General features: G+C 40.2%; 2 protein-coding genes across 4 annotated transcripts in view; one reads left to right on the forward strand and one right to left on the reverse strand.

Moving 5' to 3' along the window:
• The window catches only part of lcor (ligand dependent nuclear receptor corepressor), an 86,838-nt gene that overhangs the window by 49,265 nt on the left and 23,708 nt on the right, over positions 1–13,865 (reverse strand). The gene's annotated exons all lie outside the window — the stretch shown is intronic.
• Positions 1–13,865, forward strand: part of LOC122873537 (MORN repeat-containing protein 4-like) — an 80,763-nt gene that overhangs the window by 18,122 nt on the left and 48,776 nt on the right. For 2 of the 3 annotated variants that reach the window (XM_044190339.1, XM_044190340.1), the window contains one exon: positions 9,062–9,121. The exons of the other annotated variant lie outside the window; for it this stretch is intronic. The gene's annotated coding sequence lies outside the window, so the exon portion shown is untranslated. Of the gene's footprint in view, positions 1–9,061; positions 9,122–13,865 lie in introns of those variants that run through there. 3 annotated transcript variants of the gene reach the window in all.

Raw genomic sequence — 13,865 nt, forward strand, 5'->3', positions numbered from 1 at the left:
ATTCTGTATAATTGCACGTTGACCCTGATTATAACCTCAACACAGCAAAACATATAATCCACGCTAGTGAGGGACATAGTGAGGGGACTTCACATGAAACGCTAAAACAAAAATTTATTGGTGGACTTTTTTTTCCAAACTTTCCATATTTGCTGTGATTGGGATTCCACTCACAGTGACTACAGTATGCCTAATGCAGTGGTAAGTACAGTGGACTGTAGAATGATATGTATTTTGACACACCACCCAAAGCAGCATGGCCACAACTTTATTTAAATTCTTTGAAAGTTAGAAGTCATTTAAACAAGTTAAATGTTTGAGTACTTAACTACAGAGCAGAGAGAGAGAGCAGTGATTCCAAAACATCACAGCAGAGGAAAGATCAGTGGACTTCGCTGGAACTGTTGAACCATTTTTGTCTGTCTGAGAATAAATACAAATATAAAAGCTTGTTTACTAAGAGTCACAACTACCTCTGGCATAGTGTGAGCAGTGTGTATGTATGTATGTGTGTATGTGTGGGTGTGTGTCATGGGTAATGAGGAGCAAATAATGAATAAAACAAATATGTGCACAATTGGCCAAAGGCGTGGTGAAACACAGAGACTCAAACGAACTGCAGCGAACACACACACACGCATACACACATAAAAAAATGAAACACACTGCCTAAACGCAGTGTGTCGATTCAATCTGATGGCTTCTCTGCAAACCAAATCCCTAATCTCATCTCATCTCTCTCTCTCTGAAGTATCCGGTGATGAGCTCAAAGGAGGCTGATGTGTGCTGGCAGCTATTTCTGTGACTAACGCACCACCATCGCACACACGTACACTCACTCACACACACACACACACACACACACACACACACAGGCTTGTTAACGCAGCCGGAACACTGTAAACGCAATCAAAATTGTGCGGTGTCTCACAAGAAGGTGAATCAACACAAGAATACACACCACACAGGTTTTCCATTATGTTGCCATGGCATTGAGCCAGTCACACTTTCAACATTTGAACGTGGTCATGGCTCGGAGAAGGGAAGGAGGGAAAAAAAAAAAAAACTAGGTCGAGCTCTCTGATTGGTTGATGAATCACCCCTAACATCAAACAGCAGCACAACGGATGACTGCATGTGTGCAACGAATCACTCTCCTCTCCTATACACACAGAAGCGTATATGAAAGGCTAATTTTGAAAATGCAAATGATTAGTCAAGGCAAATTTGGATCCCTGTTTCCCCATAATGCACTGGGGCAGTCTCGGATTTGGATGGGCGCGGTGCTGCTCTAAATCCGTGCTCCTTTTTTCCGTTCTCTTTGCTCATCTCTGCAGCCAAGCAGATGTCACAGCGGGAGGAAAGAAAAAATAAGAATCAGTCCAATTACTCCTCTAACTATCTAATTATTTCATTATGTGGTGGAGAGCAGGAAGGAGGATGAAGATGGTCTCTGTGTTTCCTTTTGCCCTCTGTGCACTGTTCCTGGTGACGACACCTGCAAATATTAATAAGTATTACCTTTCTGCACTGGCCCTCTGCTATGGATTCTGGTTTTCCTGTGCAGACTGTATTGCTACTTGCCTCCTCTTCTTTATTTATTTGACCTCCAACACAAATATGCAACACCCCTCTCATTTTTCCCCATCTGTTTTTGCATGTTTTTTCTCTCTGCACTCTATTAGATGGGGAAAAAAGCGAGAAGAGAAGGAGGTGCAGGCGTATGAAAGTGCTAACGAGAAATGAATTGAAAACAATTAAGGAAGAGGTGGGAGTTTGCATATTTGCGCAAATGAATGAGGATGTCGGGGGGGTCTGTTGGTAGGGGTAGGGGGATAATGGTGATTAGCGAGGTATTAAAGAATAGGAGTGGTAATTGGTGTATTCTTTTATTTTCTGCCAATTAGCTTGCCTGCTAAAGTGGTAAACAACAAGGGTGTGATGGAGCAAAAGACCTGAGAACAGGCTGAGGAATACAGACTGGACTGACACTGAACTGGGATGAACCGGAAAGTGTTGGGTGCCTTCACACCCTGCAGTTAATTTCAGCTCAGGAGTGTAGCGTTGAGGTGAGAATTTGAACAAATAACAGCACTGAGATACACACAAATCTGTCATCTTCTAAGTAAATTGAGATGCCTTCTGCTCGATCTGAGGATTCAAACGGAATACAGTACAATAAAAACAACCCCTGAACCCCCCAGTTTATAGCAGTTTCTCAAGCTTTGGGTCGAGACCCCATTTAAAGCAGCTTGCTCTGCAGACAGGGTCATGGGGGATTTCTTTAAGTGATTTATTCATTGGATTTTTTTTTACATTAAAAAATACACATGAAATATATTATTGCTATGTGTGTTTTTTTAAATAGAACTCAAAACTTACTCGAATTCACCTGACAATATGATTGGTCTCTAGTTACTGTGGTCATAAGAATTGGAAACCTAAAAAAAGGGTCACCATGCATAGATAAAATAAACTGAATGAAATCACAATCCAATTACAGTCTGCACATGTAGCTATTTAAGTGTTCTTAATTGGTATGGAGCACAGCTAAGTCCATCATGCTTATTTAAAGATAAAGGGACTGGAAATCTGATTTGTTTTGACTCCCCTCTGCTGCCAAAAATCTCTTGGCAGGTTGACAGACGACTAAACATCTGTCCAACAAAGCAGCTACAACTGAGTCATGTAATTTTTGTTTACAAGCCTTGATTCTCTTGCACATGGTCGGTTTGAGCCTAGAGAAACCCAACGGTAGGTCTGATTGCACCTTTGGAGTGAGCTTCGGCAGTGAATGGGAGAGAAGAGGAATTTGAGACGCGGGGAGGGGGGATACTGACTCTCTGGTTTGTATTGGTTTGGCTGTTTCCCATCTAAGTGCTTGCTTCTAAACCAGAGCCGACGCTTGCGGTCAGTGGCACCATCTGGACCAGCGGTTCTCTACCATCTGCCTCTGAGCCCTGAGAACATACTGGCAGTGTCTGAAAATGAACTTCCTGCTTTACCTGCCAAGATGCCTCAAATGCCAAGAATAAGTTTTACAAGAAAAAAAAAAATCCTGTTTTCCCAAAGAACAGATTTCAGTTCCTCAGTCATGCGTCTCTTATACTTGTCTTCTTTTCTTCTATTTTTGTATCCTCACACCTGCTATGTGTTACCACATGAGAGTAACATTTATTTGCAACGTATGGCAGAGTTGTCAAGACACATCGAGACAACTGAAACACAGATGATACTGATTTGTTTAGAGCAGTTTACATGAGATACCAGTTTATAAGAAACAACCTGCATCTTTCACACAAATTGTACATTCAAACAATTGATACATCATGTGCCAGTGGTGTGAGGTGTAAATCAGGTAGACCAGTGTTTCTCGCATCAGTTAGTGTTCAGTTGAGCTTTGGACTGAGCAAAACGAGTCACAAAAACCAGTATAACACTTTGACCTCCACTTGATGGCTGGTAAAAGATGTGCTGGTTTGTTGAAATCACCCAAGCAACTGTCACCTTGAGCTTTTCTTGCACAACTGAATTTACTGAGTATCCAAAACAAATCCAAAACGTGTTCCATTTACAATGATAGAAAACTCAGGAAACAGCAAATATTCACACTTAAGAAGCTGGAACCAGTATTTTTGATTGATAAACGACTTAAATGGACCATCAAATCATTAACCGTGTTTTATTTGAAAAGAAAAACTAAACTTTTGAGACTGAACACAAAATCTCTACTAACACGCAATCAATCTTTCAGTTGTTTATAACTAATTCTACTGATTTAGGAAGTGATATGTGATATGTGTGTTGTTTCTACAACATACTCCTTCACACATGCATACAAGGTCTAAGCTCATACCTTTCAGTCACAGTGTTAGCTCTGTCTTATTAATGTGCTTTCATGTCCTTGCTAATGTGATTGACTTGGGTCAATGGGTCGATGTCTCGGTTCTGTTTACTATGGCCTCCTGTTGTACTTCTTCACACTGACACAACAACTGAACTGCGTCAACACACTGGATTAAATAATGATGAAAACCTCATTACACATTACCAGATCTTTCATTCTGCTCTCTTTAAAGAATGTTATTTAATTTGTTATTCATTTTTGAAGTTCTTGACCGTGACCCGACTGTGCTAACATTTAACAGTTAACAGGCGCATCCTTACGACCTTCCCCAAAAGACAAAAGTCTCTCCTTTCTATGGCCAATAGATGTTCCTTTCCACATGTATAGGTCTTTCGTTACGCTACAAGGTCACAAACAAAGGAGTGAAAAAAAGAAAAATAAGATAGAAAATGAATGTTGTCAAGAGTCAACAATAACACAAGAAGTTCAACAATGCAATTGCAGACCGTTTTATGATGCCTGGAGAGCTGGGTAACATTTTTCATCAACCTCTCTTCAAATGTTTTTCTGGCAGAAGCACAAATTATTCACAGCAGGAATGAAAATAATCTAAAATATTAGCCTGCAGCTGGGGGGAAGAAGAATGTAGAAAGAAAGAGAAAAGATTTTAAACCGTTACTGAGACAAAGACCTTGCCTTTTAAAGACCATCTCGCTTCACTGCACCAAGGGGTCGCCCAACAAGCACTCAAGACTTTATCATTTCTAAAAGGGCAGCAATTTGAAAGTCACTGGAAACAGAAAGCGAGGGCGACACACGGCCATCCTTCTGGCCTTGAAATTTTCTTGACCTTGATCTTGATTTTCTTGCGGCCTTGAAATGGACGCCAACAAACCTCCAGTTCACAGCCAAACTCCATCCTTGGCACAGGTGCAGGTTTAAGCTGGATCCACCTGCTCACTCCTTTTTGGACACAACAGCTTCCAAAAGGGAGTTCTTTACTGGTTTTGTGGGGATGCAATGTCTTTTTTGAGAACCAGCAGAAGCAGGGTCTTCACAGAAGGAGCACAGCCTTGTGGAAATGATTACAGTTTCCATCACATGTGCCTTAAGAACAGGAGAAAGCAGTCGAGATCACTAAATAGCTCCCTGGCCACCCCCAGAGTTGGCATAGCAACCAGTGAGGATTAGCCTCAATTGACTTGTTCAAACTGAACATTAGAAAATAACTATGGCTTGTGTAATTTGCTTTAATTGATGATGATTAGTATTGGGGAGATAATTGTTTATGTGGGGCAGCACAGTCCAGTGAACAGGCTAAGATCTTCATTCTTTCAAGCGGTCAAGTCTCAGATAAAGGGTAATTTCACCCAAATTGTAACAAAAACAACATATCGTTTTTGAAAAACGCCATTGGAATTTTCAAGAGCAACATCTCTTCATAGTAACTGACACCCAATCTGGGACCTGAGTCAGGCCAGATCCAAAGTATATTCAGTCTAATTTTGTCGGGTAGGGTCCTGCTGTCTTAGTGCTGTCACTTTTTAGTCACAGTTCGACTTAAATGTTTGTAGTGTAATGATCTTTCCTAATTGTAAATCCACAGTGTATATGCCCAACAGACAATGCCTTGTCCTCAAGTGGGGGGTGTTTGTAAAATGCATTGAACACTCTGATATATTGCTGCCTTGTCGCCCTCAGCAAACTGGGCTATTTTTGTTTTCAATGCACAATGGAGGAAACTTTTACTCCAGTTGAATAATGTCTTCTGTGGGAGAGGGAGCTTCTGAGGGCTGGACCTATACTTGAGACTACGGTCAGGATATCTCGGGCTTTGCTGGTTCGATTTTGGCGATTCTTTTGTTATGTCTGTCTTAAGTTTATGAAAATGCAATACCAAATTGCTGGAATGCCCCTTTATAAATGCCATGGCCTGAAGTCACCTATTACCTTGATCACAATTTAAAGCAACCTTTACTTTAGACTTGAGGGTTGAGTTCAAATTATTTAGAACAAATTACATGTTAGTTCTCTCGAGTTAGCCCTATGCTGTGTCAATATGTCCAATACCCGAATGGATCAGAATGGGCTATCAATCAGGGCTAATCATTTTTAAGTGAAAGAGAAAAATGACATATTGAGACTCAACTGAAGCTACTTGTTAATTGGTGTAGCATCATGCTGTTGCCATTGCTGGTGTTCTCTCTCTACTTGGGTAGTTTCAGTCTACTTGGGTGGTCCCTTTCAAATCGGGTCTCCTCTTTTTTGTAACCTCAGATGAAGTCCAACATTTGGATTTGGCTCTCAACAAGGACTAATTCTAGAAAGTAGTTCTTCTGAAAACTGTTCAATGCAAGATATGGAACACTGATTGAAAATACTGCAAACACTGATTGAAATTAATCAGAGGTTGCTGTTGAATCAGTGCTGTGAACACAACAAATCAGAGTAGCATCAGAAATCTCAGAGACATATCTCAAAATCTGGACAAATAAAACCAAAGCTATCTGCATTGCTAGATACCAGTAGAGGTAAGTCAGAAAGTGTTTTGTGGTAAATTTTTGGTGAACTGACACTTTGTTTTAATGGCTTGTGATGTTATAACGACACCTTTAAGGTCTGTTAGAAAGCACGTCTAGCGTGCATCAGTTTGACAGAGACATGTTTCCACAAAGGTTGTCCAGATCACAGAGGGGCTTTAGCCTCAGAGCAGATGAGACGACTGTTTCAGGGGCCTCACCAACGTGTCTGGACGCTTTGTGTGAAGAGTACTTGTTCTGGCACGTGGCAAAGTTTCAGCACTGAAAGAAACACTGGGAAAGTTCTGTAGCGGCGACACAACAATCACATGTTCAATCTCCTCATTAGCATCAAAGAGCTACGAAATCGAATCCTTTGTCTGCTTCATTATCTCCTAACACGGAGCCTCTGAGCCCAATCTTCCATTGGTAATTACAATCAAGTTCTTTGCAAAGGGAGGTGGGGATTTAATGATCTAAATTTTTTCAAAAGAGTAAAGCATAATGGCTCCACTGTGTAACAAAAAAAAAAAAATCCACGGCACAAATGAGGCAAATGAGAACTATCAAATGAGAAACATCCGGGCTCGGATGGAAAGCAAACAAGGCTGACATCTAATTTTGTTAGTTGAGCTGAAGTCGGCGTGTTGCTGTGTCCCGCAGCATTCACAACTTCAACATCATTATGTGGCCAATCAGCAGCTATCACCCTATATCTGAAAGGTCACAGGTATGACCCCCTGCCGGAGCTTTTCCCAGCTCACGATCAGGCTACAGTGCTAGCTAAGAGATAACGGGGTGCCTTTATTACAAAGCAGCTACAGGAAGTTTTGAGTTTGCATTAACAAATCAATTTATTGTGATCAGTTTGTCACCCTTCTAGTCGCCAGTCTGCCTGTCAAACACTTAAGTACAGACCAGGATATCTCAACAACTCCTGGGCAGGTTTTTATGACATACGCTGTGGATATTCATGCTGGCCAGAGGATGATTCCTACTCATTCCAATGACACCTTGAGCTTTCCTTTAGTACCGCCATCAAGCCAAAGTTTTCACCTGTACACAAGACATATCAAAATCTAAATCTGAGATGATTAATGCTCTCCAGAGGATGAACCGTTTCCATTTTTGACACTTCATCAGCTCTCCTCTAGTGCCTCCCACAGGCCAAAATGTTTATTTTGCCCAGAGGATGCCTTGTAATCTGACAGGCAGATTGCCATGGCATTTGCTGTCAACCATTTCTATTTCAATGCCCACCAAGTTCCTTTTTCAGCCAACACTCTATTGTACTTTTGTAATGAACACTGCAGCTGCTAGGGGCCGCTAGCAGGACTTTACACTTTTAAAACTATTTTTAAATTCGTTTATTTTTTTCCAGTCAGCATCTTACAAACACTTGAACATAATAAGATACCGAGGGCTTCCACAGTGTTCTACTGGTGGCTACAAAGCTGCTCCACTTGCTTTGCCTTACTCAAGAACACCTGATTTTCTGATGGAGAGAGTTTCAATATTTTGACTCTCCACACTTTTCCCAGAGATTCACATCAGAGATGTTCTGGTCACAAGTCTGCTTCTCTAAAAATGAGGCTTGAAATCATCATTTTGCATGTTGATGTCTCTCACATGTATGAGCTAAGCTGAACAGTTGACAGTAAACAAAAATCCTCCGCTGGTGAAATCAGCTCAGAACATGCTTCCACTTGCAGAAAGTAACAGGTCAGCTAACACAACACATGGTTTCTAGTTATACTAGTCTTTGTTTTTTAATAGTGAGATTTTCATCTTTTTTATGATAAACATAAATACTAGAGAAAGCACACTGAAATGCTGCAGCCATTACTATCCATTCATTTTAGAAAAGTTTAAAAACAGAAAAAATGTGTCAACAATAAGAAAAGCTAATTTAGGTACTACGTGACAAATAGCCGGAATAGTCCTTTAAGGCCGGTGCTGTCCAGGAGCAGATTATACTACTGGCCCTGTTCTGGATTCAAAAAGGGAAGAAAAAAATTCAGCAACGTTTTAGAGTTTTTTGTTTTTTTTAAAAATCATTAGATTTCGATAAATTCAGCTGGAAGGATTTCAGTGGACGCTGTGTGTTTGTGTCTGTCTGTGTGACAGTTATAGCTCAGACATCTAATGAGATTCAGTGACTCACTGTACCATCACACACGCAACTGAGTAAAGATCTACCGCTTCAGCACACAAGCCTGACACACACACACACACACACACACACACACATAAACACACGTGCTGCGTGAAAAACACACTACTGACGATTTGTTTTGTTTTTGAGCAGCAGAAGCATCAGGCAGCATTACACAATCTCATCTGACCCCCACCTGACCTGGATTTCACTTGAATTAAAACTAGCTCTGAACATATATATATATAGAGAGAGAGAGAGAGAGAGAGAGAGAGAGAGAGAGCGAGAGAGATTTGGAGTGACATGCTTAGCGAGCAGCTGAGCTACTGGACAGCAGAAAATCCAATTTGTGCAGGCAGGACCGCGGCCACCTAACGCACTGATGTGGCAACACCCTCCACCCCCAGCCCCAGCCCCCTGTCCAAACAAAGCAGCGGAGTGGGGTGGGGTTTTTTTAAGCTTTTAATGCCAGTGATTAAAGCCAGAAGTGAGGTTCGAGGTTTTCCACTAAGTGCAGAATAAATGTGGTTTTTTTTGCAGCTGAGCGGAGCCGGGCATACAGATGTGAGACATCCAACGTCCGGGGCAGCTGTGATCACGGTTAGTCTCCACTGGCTGCATCTTATTCTGGCTGTAAAGAATTTTTATTTGGCATGTGTTCTTTATTATACTTTCACAGTGAGGGGAGATGGTAAAAAAAGTTAATTATCAGCTCATTATTTTGGTTTTATGATTTACTTCTGACTCTCTACAGAACAAAGAGCTCGTGCAGCCTACAGCTGTTCAGTTGTTCTCTTCTTCAGACGTCTTCCCTTGTTTTGCTCACTTGTTTTTTGTATCTCTTCAGGTACATATGAATTGATTGATGAATTGCATTAATGTGGGCTGTAAATGTTGTGGTTAATCCACAAAAACTGCCTCATAGGGCAAAGCGTTGCTGAAGAACTAGAGCAAGATTCATCAGTTCCTTGCAATATTAATTTCATGTGAATTTAACAGCTGCTTCACAGTTAAAGCCTCTCAGTTAATTAAGTTTTACAGTGAAGCAGCTGCAGGACATGTGAAACTAGTTAGACTTTGTCTGCGTTTAGAAATTCATCTAAATCTACAACTGGGCCCTTTTTTTTGCCAGTTTTACCAACAACGTGAACAGTTTAAGAGAAGAGCTGCAAGTGATTATTGCAAACCTTCAACACAGGTAAATCCAGGTACACCACATAGTTTCCGATGTAAATGTTGCCACCCGCCACCACCTTCCACAAGAGGTGTTCCACCTATGGCCACGTCTACGCAAGGATGGATACGTTTGATTCTTGTTTTCATGTCAAGTAGGGGTTCTGTCCACGCTCGCATTTTGATATTGTTTTCTAAAGGTTTTCTGTCCACACTGAAACTTAAAACAATAAGAAAACAGCTAAATCTCTTCTTCCTTGTCATTCTTCAGTTGACAAACAACAGTGTTTGGGGTTAAAGTAGGGGTGTCACGATTTCGATTCTAAATCAAAACTCAATCGAAATGAGCTTTCACTTTCAACAAAGCAGGATCTGTGATTCTCCCAGTATTTGTTTTTCTCGCCACCCCTGCCTACTGTGTGCGTCTGGTGAAAAAAACACTTCAAAGATAACACAGAGTAGTTTACCGGTAGCATGCAGCTGCAATTTTCACCAGAGTCAGAGATGACAGAAAAGCAACAGAACTGGAAAATCCTCTTGCTTCCCTGAAGTCACTGATGTGGCAACATTTTGCCTTCCCCGTAAGTGACATCAACAGTGAATGCGTCGTTGCCAGTTACGGGCATGAAACCGGTGATTTGTTAAGCTTTACGAATCAAGACTTGATAGTCTAACAAGTGCTGAAAAAAATGTTTAAATCGAAAATCGAATCGTGACCTTTAATTCGAAAGTCAAATCGAATCGTGACACCCCTAGTTAAAAGGATACACTTTTTTTGACAGACACAGCTCAGTTATTACCGATCTTAGCAGGTTAAACCTCTGCTTTCAATCCCTTATTTTGTTCAGTGTAACCAAACACAGAATTTACTTGTTCTCATTCACAAAGTTTTCTGTTTCTGTTGAACACTGCATTCATCTAGCGGATGCTTTTGTCCAAATTGACTTAAAATAAGTGCATTGAAACTCAAAAGGAACAAGTGGTAAAAATTGTGTCTGTGATTGTGGCTCAGACTGTAAATGCTAGCTGTTAACCAATAGGAACAAAGGCTGTCGATCAGTAGCCTGACAGCAGAAACATGAAAACAGATCACTGACAATACCTGTACTGTGTGATTGGCCCTATTAGCATAGAGAGAGAGTTGGAGCCAACAGCTTCTTTACATTAAGTACATTTACTCAAGTACTGTACTTAAGTACAATTTTTAGGTACTCTTACCTGAGTATTTCTATTATATGCTGTTTTATACGTCTACTCTGCTACAGTTCTGAAGCGGATATTGTACATTTTACACATCTACATGTATTTGATAACTACAGTTACTTTACAGATTCAGATTAGTAATACAATATATGATAGACAAATAAATTGTGTTGTATTATTATAGGTTAAGATAAGATTTATTGATCCCTGGGGGGAAATTCACAAACTACCCAGCAGTACATAAAGTAATTAAAATTAGCCCCACGCATACCAGCTGTAAGTAATGTACACATTCATGCATCACTAATTAACTGAATAATATTATATACATTATTCTGAAAAGGGCCATTCTGCTTAATGAGTACTTTTACTTTTGGTACTTTAAATATATTAAAGTACCAAATAAGTACAAATTTGTGTGTTTCTACACTGTAGTGTTGCTACTTTTACTTAAGTAAAATATCTGAATACTATTTCCACTGCCTGCTACACACTACCCAAAGATATTGAGCAGGCTTGTGCTATATTTCCAAAGATCTTGTGATCTTATGTCCATACTAAAATTACTTTTCAGATTGATCCACACTGGAGACCATTTTCACATATCACCATTTTCAGGAGAACACATGTTCATTTGAACGGAGTGCACAACCAGTCACAACCAAACTGAGCGCTGAATCTTAATGTGTGAGCCCCTCCGTCAGTTCAGAATGAAAACCATTACGCATGCCAGACAAGAAACTACAGCGCTGCATCTCTGCATCGTACTGTGTTATTGTGTAGTGTATGGCCACCATTAGCCCACTGGGCCACCATTAGCCCACTGGGCCTCCAGGACATCCACACCATCCATTTTCTACACTTATATCTCTCTCTTCTCTCTTGATTATTGTTGTATTATTGCCTATAAAGCTGAATGACAAGCTACTGACATTTCATTAAGTCATTTTTGAAAATTGCACGCTGTTTTGGGTGATTTTTGTCCCGCTGGCTGTTGGGATTAAGGTTGATAGCGGACCAAACCTCTTTAGCCAGCCCACTATCGTCTTGACCTGCCGGGGCACGTTGGTAAATTCCTTATGAGATTAAGATTTCGGATGAGACAAAAGAAAGCAAGAAGGCTCCACACACATACATATACTCACTCACAGATGGCTTATGTGATCATTGTAGAGCTATATTTACTGATGTATGTGAGGGTTAAAGAGCACAGCATACTGAGGGAGGATGGATTGAAGGCGATTTTCAGATGGAGACACACTGTTTTCTCGACAACCATTTATCCAATCGACTTCATGCTTGGCGGCTGTATTGCTGAGGACCCAAGGAAGTGCAGTGTCGAGTGTGAAGCAGATTGGATGAGCAGTTTTCGAGAAAGCTGCGAAACATCACCCTGCAGAGCCGGAGAGCCCCCACAATTATAGACACAGCAGTTCCAGACCCACAGAACGATAGTCTGTGACTACGTTATACCCATAGCCATGTAGAGAGAGAGTTAGGGTTAACCCACTCTCTCAGTGGCGCTGGTTATAACCCTACGCAGTGGTTAACTTAATGTTATTAAGCTAATGTTTGGTAGCTACCTTCAATGAATAATGTCAGCGTATCCTTTTTAACACCCTGGGAACCAGCTATAACTTAGGGTAGCTGGCTAGCTAAATTCCTACAATATCTGATACATTAGTACAACAACGAGGCATGCCTCAAGGCTCAACTCTTGGTCCACTTCTTTTTTCCATTTTTTATTAATGACCTCCCCTCGATTTGTTCTGAATGTTTTGTTCAGCTTCATGCAGATCATACAGTAATATACACATCTAAAACAAATTTATTACAGATTGAATCTGCTTTGCAGTCTGATTTTAACCACCCTACAACACTGGCTCAATCTCACACTATAATTTTTGGTACTCGCCAAAGCATTAAATTCAAATCTAAAGCTTATCTTCCAAAACTAATCTTTTTCCTCTCAGTATAGTTTGTAATAGACTATGTGATTTGTTCTTGGCTGTCCTTTCATAACTCATCAGTACAGTGCCTGCAGTCTTTAAGTCAATAGCTAAGAAAGCGTTTATGTTTAAAGCTCCCTCTAATTGGAATAATCTACCTGTAAATATTTGATCCAAGTATTTCTGATTTCTGATATCATTTTTCCACTTGTTCAAAAATGCTATATTATAGGATCAGTTTTACAATTATGTCCATAATACCATAAGACCTCTATAATTATGTTTTATAACTTTATTACTTAATGCTATCATTGACATCATTTCTATAATCTATGAATGAATGATCCATTTTCATGCTCTGCTTGGAGTATGAAAATCGTCTTATTATTTGATAATTGGGGGGGTGGGGGTGGGGGTGGGGGGGTCACATTTGGTATCATTTAATTATCTTGTTTTTTGTTAAATGCTTTGTCTAATTGTGCTTATATTGTACTACTGTCGTTGAGAACCCCCCTTGAAAACGAGATGGTACATCTCAAAGAGTTATTCCTAATAAAGAATTTCCAACTAATATCTGCACATGACAAGTAAATCATAGTTATGGTATGAAGAGGATCAGGCAATGAATATGTTATTTAAGACTAGAGAAAGATTGTGGTCATGGTTTAAATCATAAAAATGCTGAAACTGACAAATACTATGAGATGGGACGTGAACCCGGCACAATAGTGTTGAAAGCACAGTTCCTAATACTAAGACCGTCACTGCATGAATGTCACATTACTTTCTGTATTGGAACTGAGTGAGTGTTGCCATTGAATTAGAACAGAAGAGTTGCACATGAATGTATGTCACAATATGAGTTTCCATCATCAATAATTGTACAATATTGGTATTTTAGCAGCACAAGGAAATGACTCTGAAGAATGACTCCTCTGAATGACCACACAGCCACCATTTGGGAGTTGGCATGCATGATTCACTTTGACAAACTAAAGAGCTAAGACATATCACATTTG

The sequence above is a fragment of the Siniperca chuatsi genome, linkage group LG3 (genome assembly GCF_020085105.1).
Source record: "Siniperca chuatsi isolate FFG_IHB_CAS linkage group LG3, ASM2008510v1, whole genome shotgun sequence".
In the NCBI taxonomy this organism is placed as follows: Eukaryota; Metazoa; Chordata; class Actinopteri; order Centrarchiformes; family Sinipercidae; genus Siniperca; species Siniperca chuatsi.